This window comes from Macaca fascicularis, chromosome 3, assembly GCF_037993035.2.
Source record: "Macaca fascicularis isolate 582-1 chromosome 3, T2T-MFA8v1.1".
NCBI lineage: Eukaryota > Metazoa > Chordata > Mammalia > Primates > Cercopithecidae > Macaca > Macaca fascicularis.
The window spans coordinates 43822140-43836557 of NC_088377.1; the positions used below are offsets into that span (position 1 = coordinate 43822140).

Consider the following 14418-nt stretch of genomic DNA (forward strand, 5'->3'; position numbering starts at 1 on the left):
GGGGACCAATAGCCACCCCCTCTCCCCCCCTTGGCTATTGGGAGCCATTGTGGACTCACATCCTGTTTTCGATATTGCGAGTAGTATCGTTTCTCTCTCTGGAAATGATTAACTCTTTCACAGACGGGTGTGTATCTTCAGAATATTGCTCAGGGAACAATGATAGAATTATTTATTAAATATTAAGAATCAATTTTAATAATTATCAATAATATTATCAATTAATATTTTCTCATTAATATTGATAATTAATTTAAATAGATGATGATGTATGCCCAAAATTAATTTTTAATAATTATGTCATTTATTAATATTAATTCTTAATATTAATTATTGTGTTTTTGCCATGTCACTTTGTATTGATTTAGGTAACATTAGTTATTGATACCATTATTTTATTATTAATAGTGTTATGATTATTAATTATTAATACTAATCGTTAACATTTTGAATCAATAATATTTAGTATCTTTATTGTCATTAGTAATGTTGATGATTAGTATCAATTTTTATTGTATTTGTTAATATTAACAATTAATACGCTTGTTCCTGATATCCGGCATTGAGAAGATGATATTACTCCCAATATCGAAGAAAGTGTTCACTCCTCTATGATGTTATTCCTAATAAGCAGGGGGTAGTGGCTGACATGAATGAAACTACCGCAGCGTGTATTCATCCTTACGGTCATCTTGTTCCCTCTATCCAACCTGCGAGACGATAATATTACTCCCAATATCACAAAGGGCGTCGACCTCCACTGTGATATTTTCCCTCACATCCAGCCGGAGAGAGGAAGATATTACTAATAGCCAGCCGGGGAGAGGAAGATATTATCCCCAATATCACAGGGGTGTACATCCCCTTGTGATATTGTTCCTTATATCCTGGGATGGAGAAGATAATACTAGTGGCAATATTGCAGGGATTTTACACACCCACTGTGCTATTGTTCCGAATAACATCATATGACTCCCAGTATCACCGGGGGGGTACATCCTCCTGTGATATGGTTTCTTATATTCAAAGAGAGAGAATGATATTACTCCCAATATCACAGGGGTTGTACACACCTCCTGCAATATTGTTCCTAATATCCCGAAGAGGAGAGCATAATATTACTCTCAATATCTCAGCGGGTGTACACCTCGTTTCTAATATTTTTCATAATATCCAAAATGGGAGAGGATGATAAGATTCCCAATATGCCAAGAAGTGTACAGTCCCCTGTGATATAGTTCCTAACATCCAGGTGGGGATAGGATGCTATTACTGCCCATATCGTACGAGTTGTAAAACCCCTTCGACATTTAGCCTACGATCCTGAGGGGAGAGGATGATATTACTCCCAATATCGAAGAAGGTGTAAACCCCGCTGAGACACTGCACCCAATATCCACATTGGGTGACAATGACAATATGCCCTATATCGCAAGGGATATACACAAACCCAGGGATATTGTTGCTTATATCTAGAGTGGAAGAAGACGCTATTACTCCCAATAACGCAGGGACTGTGGCTGTACACCCCTCCTGTGATATTGTTCTTAATATCCTAGGCAAGAGAGGATGATACTACACACAGTATCACAGGGGGAGTACACCCACCCAGTGATGTTGTTCTTAATGTACTCCACCTCCCTCCACCAGGGATATCGTTTCTAATATTCAGGGGAAGAGAGGATAACATTATGCCCAATATTGCAGGGGAGTGTACACACCCTCTGTGATGTTGTTCCTAGTATCCAAAGGTAGAGACGATGATGTTACCGGCCATATTGCAGGGGGTGTACACCCTTCTGTGATATCGTTTTCGACATTCAATGGGGGAGAGGATAACAGGAATCCCAATATCGCTGAAGGTGTACAGACCCCTGTGATGTAGTTTCTAATGTACAGGGGAAAGAGAAGAGTATTGCTCTCAATATCACAGGGGATGTAACCACCCTGCCCCCTTTGTGTTGTTCCTGATATGCAGCAGGGTGGGGGCTGATAGTACTCCCAATATCCCAGAAGGTGCACACACACCCGTGATATAGTTCCTAATATCCAGCGGGAAAGAGGCTGATTTTACTTTCGATATCGCAGTGGGTGTACACCGCCCCCAAACCTCGGGTATCGTTCCTAATATCCAGGCGGGAAGAAGATGACATGGCTGATAATATCGAAGGGGGTGGACAACTCTTCTGTGATATGGTTCCTGATATCCAGGGGGTGAATGGATGATATTACTCCCAATAAAGTAGGAACCGTACAGCCACCCTGGGATTTTGTCCTTAATAACCACAGGGGAGAGGTGATATTACTACCAACATCGCAAGGGGTGTACACACCTCCTGTGATATTGTTTCTCATATCCAGGAAAGGAGAAGATGGTATTACTACCAATATTGAAGAGATATACAACCCCCATGGGATATTGTTCTAAAGATACAGGTTGAAAGAGGATGAGACGCCATCCAATATAACAAGGGGTGTACACCCCGCCTGTGATGTGAATCGTAAAACCTAGGAGAGAATGACATTGCTTCCAAAAACACACGGGGTGTACACCCACCCTGTGACATCGTTCCTGTCATCTAAAGGAAGAGATGATGATACTACTCCCACTACCGGAGAAGGTACACACCTCCCTGTGATATTGTTCCTCATAACATGTGGGGGAGAGCATGATATTCCTTCCAGTATGACAGTGGCTTGACACTCAGTTTGTGATATTGGTTCTGCACACCAACTCTGTGCCCCTCGTTTCCCATGCGTTCTCTCCACACTTTTGGAACCTCGGGGGAGTCTTTGTCTTTGGTTACAGATGAAGAGAAAAAGGGTCTGAGAGGTTAAGCAAGTTTGTTACTGGAAAGCGGTTCCGATCCAGACCCCAAGAGAGGTTTCTTGGATCTCACAGAAGAAAGAATTCGGGGCGAGTCCATAAAGTGAAATCAAGTTTATTAGGAAAGGAAAGGAATAAAAGAATGGCTACTCTGGCCGGGTGCAATGGCTCACTCCTGTAATCCTATAACTTTGGGATGCCGAGGCAGCTGGATCACCTGAGGTGAGAAGTTCGAGACCAGCCTGGTCCAACATGGCAAAACCCTGTCGCCACTAAAATACAAAACATTAACTGGGCGTGGTGGCAGGTGCCTGTAATCCCAGCTACTAGGAAGGCTGAGGCAAGAGAATCGCCTGAACCCAAGAGGTAGAGGTTGTAGTGAGCCAAGATCACGCCACTGCATTCCAGTTCGGCCAACAGAGCGAGACTCCATCTCAAAAAAAAAAAAAAAAGAAAAGAAAAAAAAGAATGGCTGCTCCATAGGCAAAGTGGCGCCAAAGGCTGCTGGTTGCCCATTTTCATGGTTATTTCTTGATCATACGCTAAACAAGGGTTGGACTATTCATGAGTGTTCCAGGAAAGGGGTGGGCAATTCCCAGAACTGAGAGTTTCTGCCCTCCCTTCTAAGACCATGCAGGGCAACCTCCAGATGTTGCCATGGCATCTGTAAACTGTCGTGGCGCTGGTCGAAGTGTCTTGTAACAGCTAATGCATTATAATTAGCACATAATGAGCCGTGAGGACAATCAGAGGTCACTCTCGTGGCCATCTTGGGTTTGGTGGGCTTTGGCCGACTTTACTGCAACTTGCTTTATCAGCAAGGTCTTTATGACCTGTATCTTGTGGGGACCTCCTATCTCATCCTGTGACTAAGAATGCCTAGCCTCCTGGGAATGCGGCCCAGCAGGTCTCAGCCTCCCTTTACCCAGCCCCCATGCAAGATGGAGTCGCTCTGGTTCTCGTGCCTCTGACAAGTTGGCCTGGGTTGAGTGTTCTCTAGTGTGTGGTTGTTGGAGCTGTTCCTAGGGGTAAGAGGGATTGTCAGTAGGAAACAGGCCTCTGTTAGCCCGGGGACTGGCACTCTGCCCCAGTATGTCGGCCTCATTTTAGTGGTGGCAAAACTGGGGCTCAGAGACATCAACTCCCTCATCCCGAACCCCCAGACTGTCAGTGGTGGGCTGGGGTTTGAATGTGGGGCTTGAAGACCCGTCATCTCCTCTGGTCCCCCAGTCTCTGCTGCCCAAGAGGAACAGGATCCCAGGATACAGGCCCCTCATGGCACCAGCCAGGGTGGGTGGAGATGGGGAGGCAGAGTTCCAAAGCTCCCCAGACTCTGAGGCAGGTCGGGGACCAAGAGCAACCCTGACCTGGGGCCCCACCCCGAGAAGAATGGCTGCAGGTCCAACCCAGCGGGCACGAAGTCTGTCCTCAGGCAACGTGACGGCGCTTCCGGCTGCTCCAGCCAGGCCGTGCTGTCTTCGTTTCCAATCATGCGGCCTCCTCTCCAATTCCCAAGCCCAACCCACAGAGACAGCGATCTGGAGTCCACGTGAGGTTTGTCAGCAGTTCTGACGCGCTGCTTCCTGCCAGCCCCGCGGCTGGTTCTGGAAAGCTCTCTGCTGCCCCCTGGTGGGGAGGCTCAGGGTAGGGCTCTGGCTGCAAGCATGGGGTCCCAGAACCTCCTGGCTCTGTCACCTCTGCTAGGTGGAAAACCAACCCAGGACTGAACCAGCAGATGGGTGCCTGATTCCTTATTATCAGAGCTCCATCCACTGGCAAGTCTCTCTGCGGGCCTCAGTTTCCCCTTCCATTAAACGAGGGGCTTGGGGGATACCAAGGAGGGGTAACTGCTTAGTGAGGATGGGAGGTTTCTTCTGGGGAGATGAACACATTTTGAAACTAGATGGCGTGAGTGGTTGCACAGGACTGTGAATGCACAAATGCCACCACATTAATCGCGTTGAAATAGTTAATTGCATGTGATGTGAATGTCACCTCATTTAAAGTGTTTAAAAGAGGGGCCTGGGAGAGTGCAGTGTACGTGAGAATCACGTGGGACACCCACAGTCTCTGAACCTCGGTTTCCTTGCCGTAAACTGGCAAAGAGACCGTGTGAGCTGTGTTCCCTGGGGCCCAGAGATTCCAAGAAGGAAAACCTGGGATTCCTGGGACTGGGATGAGGGCCGGGGGCCGGAAGGGGAGGGGCATGTGGGGATGGCTGCGGTCAGCCCAGATAAGGCTTTCAATACCAAGTAACAGCGTCTACACAGGCGGAGATCCCTGCATCTCACTTCCCGCAGGGCTGACCAGTGGCCAGAGGTGGGACTAGCCAGGCTCGGCCCAACCAAGTCTGGGAGCAGAGGACACTGACTGAGGGATCCCCGTCGCCACCCTCACTGGCCTGTGGCTCTCCTGACACCACAAGAGAGGTCCAGGAGCTGACCTTGGGTCCTAATGGGGGACACCTTCCTGGCTGCAGGCTGACAGGGTGGTGTGGTGGTCAGTGTACTGGGCTCTGCGTCTCCGCCCCTACCTGCTGTGTGACGGTCGGCCAGACACCTAACCTCTCTGTGCCTCTATTTCTCCAATGGCGAACAGGGACACTAGCATCCCCCACATCCGGGCACAGTGGCCTGAAGGTTAAAGGCAACGGCGGCACGAGACCTACAGCAAAAGCTCTGAGCAGGGAGAGCAGGGAGGTGCCCAGAGTTCCACCACCATCTCCCCTCTGGCCGCCGAGGAAACCTAGGCTCATGGTGACCTGGCCCAGGTCTGTTGGACTCACAGTCCTTCTCATCCCCAAGAGGGCTGCCACCAGGGAAGGAGCTGGCCCCTAGACACAGCCCAGGAAGCACACAGGGAAGGATGCCCTGGGGACTTTGGTATGTTATTGCAAAAAAAACCATTTATTGCTATTTGAACCCTGTTTTCATGCCTCCATTTCCCAGAAAATGAGCCACGGAGACACCAGGAGAGGCAGGAGACCATCCTCCTTGCACAAAACCCATTCCCTCGGATGCTGTCCTCAGCGAGGGTGGCTGAGGGTCAACCAGGGGGCCCACCCGCAGAGTGGCAGAGGAGGTACGTTGACCCTGCGGACGTTGAGTTCTGTGGCGAAGGTCCTGGCATTCTGGTAGAAGAGGATCGACTTCTCGCGGTCCAGGAGGAAGTTGTGGGAGATGGTGGCCGGCCGCGTGTAGATCTTCAGCCGTGCCTTCTTGTTGCCCAGGTCCACGGCAGCTGCCAGTGCCAGCTGGTAGTACCCGGCTGCATCAAAAGGGGTCCTGAAAGGGACAGGCCATGCTCAGCAAAAGGGGGACTCGGAGCCCGTCTTCCCAGAGGCCGTTCCTGTCTCCAGGTCATTCCACATGTCCAGCCAATGCTGGCTCACCCCATGAGCCCCGAAGCCTGTGACACTGCTGTGGTCTCAGCTGCAGGTGGGGATGACCCTGACACCCCTGGAAGCCTTCCTGACTGTCCCTACGCCCCACTCACCCCACGCCTCCTGCCCCAGTGCCACCCTCTCTGCAGGCAGTGGCTGCTTTCCCCATGGGCTGAGGTCAGGGCAGATCCTGCCTGCTCTGACAGTTCCATGCAGGACCCGTGGCTCCAAGCCACAGCAGGGGCACAGCGTTGAGTGACCCAGGCTCCCCTCTGGCCCCTTTCCATGCTGACCATTTCCAGGCCCTCCATGGGCCAGGCCAGGTACAAAACCATCTCACAGGTGTCCTCTCTGGCAATGTTCCCTGAAATACTGACGGAGTGTGACTCCCCAGACATCCACTCCTGTTTTCAATGCATCTTTGGCTCAAACTCACCATCCCTGGGTTGGGATGCCGTCTCCCAGACCTCCTCCTTGACCCTCCCCATCCCCCACCCGGCTTCTCCCCAGGCACCTCCTCCACATGGGGGTCACCCAAGGGACCTCTCTAAGACCCATGCCTGGCCTGTTCCTCTTTACCATCTCAAGATGGCTCCCAGGGCCAATGAGAAAGTCCAAGATGCAGCAGTCCATTCCCTCACTGCCCCACCCCACACACGGAGCAGGGGCGTGAGAAGGCCCCGAGTCACCGCCACTGCTCATCCAATGCCCCCCAGCCCAGCCGAACACTGGACTCTGTGCTGGGTGCGTGGCTGAGCCTAACGTCCTTGCTCCCAGTCTGAGGGACCTTTGAGTGAACACTGACCACACAGGGTGGCCGGGCTGTGGCAGAGGGAAGCCCAGGAGGCCCCAGACTCAGCCGGGGGTGGAAGGCAAAGGCTTCCTGAAGGGGTGGGGGCTTCCCAACTAAACAGGAAGGAGCCAGCCAAAGCATATGTCTCTGCGTGTGCCTGTGCATGTGCTTGTGCATGTTTGTGTGCCTGTGTGCATGCCTGTGTGTGCGCGCGCCTGTGTGTGTGCATGTGCCTGTGTCTGTGTGCATTTGCATGTGCATTTCCATGTGCCTGTAGTGTGTGAAGCAGCTAGTGAGTGGCAGGCTGAGCCAGGACACACCTAATCCACCCTATTCCAGGGCTCACTCTCATGTGTAGACTAAAGGGGACCCCATTTTAGAGGCAATCGGCAAAGATGCCCATTTACCCCTGCTTCTCTGCCAGCCTTCCAGGCTCCATCCAGCCCGGCTTTTTCTCCCACTCCTCTGGGCCCTGTGTCCAGAGCCTCCTATACAAGGAGGAGGGTGTAGCCTTGGAAAGACAGCCGCCCTTGGGGAATTCCAAGGCGGCCTCCCTGTGGGAAGCTGGCCCCCGCTGACAGCATAGTCACGATGAGGCCCAGAGGGCTGTGCATGGGAAGGAGGTGAAGGAGGACTGTGCACGGGAAGGAGGTGAAGGAAGGTTGTGCACGGGAAGGAGGTGAAGGAAGGTTGTGCACGGGAAGGAGGTGAAGGAAGGTTGTGCACGGGAAGGAGGTGAAGGAAGGTTGTACATGGGAAGGAGGACTGTGCATGGGAAGGAGGTGAAGGAGGCCTCTGCCCCTCGACCCCAACCGTGGACTTTGGCCTCTCAGGTACTACTTGGCCCTTTCCTTTCTCCTGGACAGGCGGAATGGGCGGCAGGCTTGACCAAGAGAGATAAAGGCCTCTTCTGGGAGGCCAGTCCCCCGGGTCCCAGGCGAGCCCCTGAGCGGTGAGCAGCGTCCCTCTGGGCCTGACACCTGGCACCTCCCTGTCTGGTTGGGACTTGGGAGACCACAGGGACCACTTCTGACCACCAGGTGTCGCCAGCACTGGGCAGAGGCCTCCCGGGCAGCCCCAGGCCTGCGGTGGGGGAAACGGGGCGGGGTCTTAGGGCTGCCGCAGCTCCCCATGTTGTTCTAAGGCCGCCAAGATCTCGGCCCCTGGACTGGAGCGCCCTGGCCCCTCAGCCCATAAGGAGCACTGACGCGGCGCCGGTGCGATGCTGAGGGGGAGCGGTGCCTGCTGGGCAGAGGGGTGGAGACACCCCAGGTCTGAGTCTGCCAGTCCCAGCTCTCCACCCCTGCAGGGCTGGGGGCAGAGGGAGCACAGCACCTTCCCTCGAGACAGACCCGACCCAGCAAGGCCTCAGCCTGGCTGGCTGGGGCCCCGCCCCACTGCACCTGCCCTGAGCTGGGGTTTCCCTGTCTGTGAACCCAATGGTAAGACACTGGGGTCCCACCCCACCCTTCCTGGGTGGTGTGAAGATTCAAGGTGTCTCGGGACTCCAGGAAGGAGTTGCTCAGTGCAGGCTGGCACCCTGGGCAGGCTTCCTAGAGGAGGTGCCAGGATTTGATCTTGCAACGTGGATTCAATGTGAGGATGATGCCGTCCTCCGAAATGTCCTTCTCCCAACCCTGTTTTCTTTGTTAAATGCAACTTGACACTTGACTGTCAAGACTCAGCTTTGGTGTCACCTCCTCCAGGAGGGCCCCCCTGACTACAATCCCCCTTCTTTACTCGGAGGCCACCATTGCACACTCATGTGTCAGCCTCCCTGGCTGAGACTGAGTTCCTGAGGGTGGGGCCTGGCCATCTTGGGAGCTGGGTTGTATCTGCTAAGCTTGCCGGCTCCTCCAGCTGGGTACAGAGCTTCAGGAGGCCACTGGGCCATTCCTAAGGAAGGCTGGAACCCAGGCCTCTGGGGTCTGGGTGGAGATCTCACTCCAAGGGGGCCGGGAACACCCCAAGCCCTGCCCCTCCTACCCACCTTCAGGTCGTAGAAGATGATGTCACCGAGCACCAGGTACACCTTCACGTAGTAGAGGGTCTCCTCGTCAAACTCCAGGGGCAAGTTGCAGAGCTACAGGGCCTTGAGGTAGAAGTGCTCCGCCAGCTTGCCATGGCCCAACCGGTGGTGCAGGGCTGCCAGCCGGTGGTAGTCCACGCGTTCGTTCAGCCGGTCCCCTGGGGTGCAGGCCAAAGGGGCAGGTGTGAGGACGCGGCTCCCTGGGGCAGGGAGGGCACAGGCCCCTCAGGAGCAGGTATGCAGACCCCGGGCAGCACATCTGGCTTGCCTCCAGGCACCTGTGGTCACCTGGGCAGCTCTGGCCATTCCCTTCCAGGTTCCCAGACTCACTTTCCCATCTGCAAAGCAGAACTAATAAGGCCTGCCCCTGTCTACTGTGAGGCTTTGGCAAAGTCGGACTTGGATGGCCCAGCTCTGTGCCTACACATAGCCACCTGCCTTTGCTCACTGGTTTTATGTCTTTTTTTTTTTTTTTTCCTTTTTGTGGAGAACGGGGTCTCGCTATATTACCCAGGCAGGTCTCGAACTCCTGGGCTCAAGCTATCCTCCCGCCTCTGCCTCCCTGAGAGCTGGGATTACAGGCGTGAGCCACCGCGCCCTTCTGCTCACTGGTTTTAACCAGGGGAGCCCAAAAGCCATGCAGTCCAGGTGCTCCCGGGACCCCGGCTCCAGGCAACCCAACGACGTGACATCTGACTCCTCCTGGGTGTGTCACGATCAGAACCCCTACCTTGGGGAGTCAGCTGCACACCTACTGTGTACTGGGCCACGGGGCACAAGGCGCTGGGGCATGTGGCCTGCCTAGGGTTCCCTGTCTCTGGAGGGGGACAGACGACCCTGGCACAGCACCAGGGGATACCTGGCCTTAAGGGGCAGACTGCTGGAAGGGGAACTGGGATTTTATCAGCCAGAGAGCCATGTGGTTGATAAGGGTGGGAAGGGCACAAGAGAAAGGGAATGTGCCACTCAGCCTGACACATACAGGAACCAACGAGATGCCTGGCATGTCTGGAAGGCAGAGGGCACACTGGGCGGCCCTTGTGGTCAGCAGCAGGAACAGGCAGAGGAAGCAGAGCTCAGTCAGGCAGGGAGCTCTGTACTGCGTGAGAGACCTCGGGCTGTGCCCCACAGCCAGACGGGGAAGCCAGTTGGGCAGATCTGCCTGCCTGGACAGGAGACCAGGGAAATCCAGCAGCTGTTTCAGCTCCTGGCCTGCAGACCTGGAGGCTGGGTTCTGGCAAAATGTGGGTCCTGGCAGGGTGGGGGCTCAGGGGACTTACCCAGAGTGATGCTGAGTGCTAGGGCCATGTAGGCAAACTCCAAGACCTCCTGGGGCTTCTCCAGCGTGGCCAGGAGTGCCACCAGCTTGTTGCACAGCTGTAGCTGCAGCTCCGCCTCGCGGTTGCCCGTAGTCACTGCCAGGGGCAGGGCCTGGTCCTACCACACAGGCAGGTGGGGTCAGGTTTCCCGCAGCACCCACCTTGCCCACAGCCCTCCTCAGAGCTCAAACATGTACTTGGAGCTTCCCACGCCCCAGCTACCCCTGCACCTCGACACAGCTCTGTGCTCTGGGATAACACACAGTTCAGACACCCAAGTTGGGGGCTGAAGAGTCACCTGAGGCCCATCCAGCTACACTCGACAGCCTCAGACCAGCCTCTCCCACCTGGGCACCGGGGGTCTGACTGGGGGGAGCCAGCACTCCTCTCTGCTCTAAAAACACCACATTTATCTGTGCCCAGGGCTGAGCCACACTGTGAGCTCAGAGGAAGGGAGAAGCCATCCCACTTCGGGGTACATGCAGACCTGGGCCTCCCACTGATGCTGTGTGTCCTTTGACATGTCCCTGTGCCTCTCTGAGCCTCAGTTTCCTCATCTGGAAGATGGGGACAGGACTTCCCACTCATGGTTGCTTGAGGTCATCAGGTACAAAGGTACAGCCATTGTCACGTCCAGAGCCCGAGCGTTTGTCCCGGGCAGGGGCACGGTCAATATCATTCCGGTGAGACCACTTGGAAACTCATCATGTGCATGGGTGGCCCTGCCTCCAGGTGGGAGACCTCTACCGTGCCACACCTGTACCTCAGCCTCCAGGTGCCCCACTGAGGCCCACCCACATCAGCCCACAGGCCAGCTCACCCGGTAGAAGGACATGCCTTCCTCCCGCTCCCAGGCCCCATTGAAGATGTCTCCAGCTGCCTCAAACAGCTCCAGCCCCAGGTTGGGGTTCCCTGTGTACAGGTCCACATTCTGTGCCACCTGAAAGGAGACAGAAGTTCCCTCAAGACCCACACCTAGCGAGGTGGCTACGCGCACCTTTGCCAGCCTCCTTCCTCTCACACACTACAGGTACACCTGAGCATTTTTCAAACCCTGTGCATGAGGGCTGCCCCCACCACTGGCATGAGGACAATGAACTGATGCACCTGAGTGCCAGGAGGTGACTGAGCAGCTGCAGCCCAGGAGCCCGATACCTGTGAATCCTACCAACAAGGCTAGCCCTAGCCCACTCCCCCTGCACTCAAAACAGTCTCCGTGGCCCCCAGATTGCTGGGAGCCCAGCCCCTGGCACCTTTCTGCGTTGCCACATCCCTGCCACATCAGCAGTGTTTGTGGGTGGGCCTGGTCCTCTCTTGGCCATGAGCTCTTGATCCCTCTCCTCAGCTCAAGGAGATATACAGCAGGTGCTCAATAATGAAAGCTTCACCAGGCTCGTGGGCTTCACAATTTGTTCCAGATCACACTGTGTTTGGAAAAGCCTCTGAAAACAGCCACTATGATAGATTCATTTTGTAAGGAGATGTGCCACGTGTCACTTGGAGCAAGCTCTTCTGTGTGTTAACTGAGTGGTCACATTATTTGAGCATGTGCTGTATACCAGCAGGTGCTGTGCACTGTGAGGGGCCACGCCTCTGCCCTCAGGGAGAAGATGCTGGCCACTGGGGGAGGATGTGAGGGAACCAGTTGGAGGGAGGGAAAAGGCACACAACAGGTGCTCAGCAGTGGTTTAGGAATGAGTGGATGGATGGATGAATGGATGAGGAGATGTAGACACATGGATGGATGGATGGGTGTGCGGATAGATGAATGCTTGGATGGATGGATGGATGGATGGGTGGATGGGTGGGTGGATGGATGGATGGGTGGGTGGGTGGGTGGAATTTTGTGTGTATGTCTGTATGTATGTATGGGTGGGTAGATAATGTATGGATGGGTGGAGGGTAGATGATGTATGTACATGTGGATGGATAGATGGTGGATAGACGAATGTGTGGATAAACAAATGGACAGATAGATGAATGGAGGGATGGATTAATAGGTAGATTGGTGGGTGGATGGATGAATGATGGATGGATGGACGAACGGTGGATGGATGGACGAACGGTGAATGGATGGATGGGAGAAAGGATGGATGATGGAAGGATGGAAGGATGAACAGGTGGATGGATGGATGATGGAAGCATGGATGGATGATGGAAGCATGGATAGATGATGGATGGATGGATGGATGGATAAGCAGATATGTGGATGGATGATGGATGGATGGAAGGATGAACAGGTGAATGGATGGATGATGGAAGGATGAATGGACACATGGATGGAACAACAGGTGAATGGATGGATAGACGGGTGAATGGATGGATAAAAGAATGGATGAATGATGGATGGATGAATGGACTGATGGATGAATGGACAGATGGATGGATGATGGATGGATGGATGATGGATGGATGGATGGATGATGGATGGATGGATGAACAGATGAATGGATGGATGATGGAAGGATGGATGGATGAATGGATAAATGGATAGATGGATGAATGATGGATGGATGGAAGGATGAACAGGAGGTGAGTAGATGGTTGATGGAAGGATGGATGGATGATGGATGGATATATGGACGAATGGATAAATGGATGGATAAATGGATGGATGGATGAATGATGGATGGATGAATGGTGGATGGATGAATGGTGGATGGATGGAAGGATGAACAGGTGGATGGATGGAAGGATGGAAGGATGAACAGGTGAATGGATGGTTGATGGAAGGATGAATGGACGGATGGATGGATGAACAGGTGAATGGATGGATAGACGGGTGAATGGATGGATGATAAATGGATGAAGGATGGATGATAAAAGGATGGATGGATGAATGGACAGATGGATGGATGATGGCTGGATGGATGATGGATGGATGGAAGGATGAATGGATGAATGGATGGATGATGGAAGGATGGATGATGGAAAGATGGATGGATGATGGAAGGATGGAAGGATGGATGGATGAATGAATGGATAAATGGATGGATGGAAGGATGAACAGGAGGTGAGTAGATGGATGATGGAAGGATAGATGGATGATAGATGGATTGATGGATATATGGATGAATGGATAAATGGATGGATGGATGAAGGATGGATGGATGGAAGGATGAACAGGTGAATGGACGGATGATGGAAGGATGGATGGATGAATGGATGAACAGGTGGATGGATGGTGGCTGAATGAATGAATGATGGATGGACGAATGGATGGATGGATGGATGATGGATGGATGAATGGAAGGATGAACAGATGAATGGAACGATTAACAGATGAATGGATGGATGATAGAAGGATGGATGGATGGATGGAAGGATGAGCAGACGAGTGGATGAATGATGGAAGGATGGATGGATGATGGATGGATGGAAGAATGAACAGGTGAATGGATGATGGAAGGATGGAAGAATGGATGGAGGGATGGATGAACAGGTGAATGGATGGATGGATGATAAAAGGATGGATGATGAATGAATGGATGGATGGATGGACAGGTGAATGGATGGATCATGGATGGATGGAAGATGGTTGGATGGATAATGGAAAGATGGATGGAAGGATGGATGGAAGGATGGATGGACAGAAGAATGGATGGATGGATGGATGGAAGGATGGATGGACGGACGAAGAGGTGAATGGATGGACGAAGAGGTGAACAGAAGAATGATGGATGGATAGATGGATAGAAGGATGAACAGTTGGATGGATGATGGAAAGATAGATGGAAGGATGGATAGATGGACGAACAGGTGAATGGATGGACGAACAGGTGAATGGATGGATGGATGGACAGGTGAATGAATGGATGATAAAAGGATGGATGGATGATAGATGGATGGACGGAGGGATGGATGATGGATGGATGGATGGATTCGTGGAAAGACGAACAGATGAATGGATGGATGATGGAAGGATGGAAGGATGGATGGATGGATGGATGATGGATGGATGGATGGAAGGACCCACAGGTGTATGGGAAGATGATGGAAGAATGGATGGATGGATGGATGATGGATTGATGGATAGAAGGATGAGCAGGTAAACAGATAGATGATGGA

The 14418-nt window shown here is 52.8% G+C and overlaps 1 pseudogene; it reads right to left on the bottom strand.

The window, feature by feature from the left end:
• Positions 1–8112: 8112 nt before the first annotated feature.
• The window catches only part of LOC135969942 (SH3 domain and tetratricopeptide repeat-containing protein 1-like), a 36203-nt pseudogene continuing 29897 nt past the window's right edge, over positions 8113–14418 (bottom strand).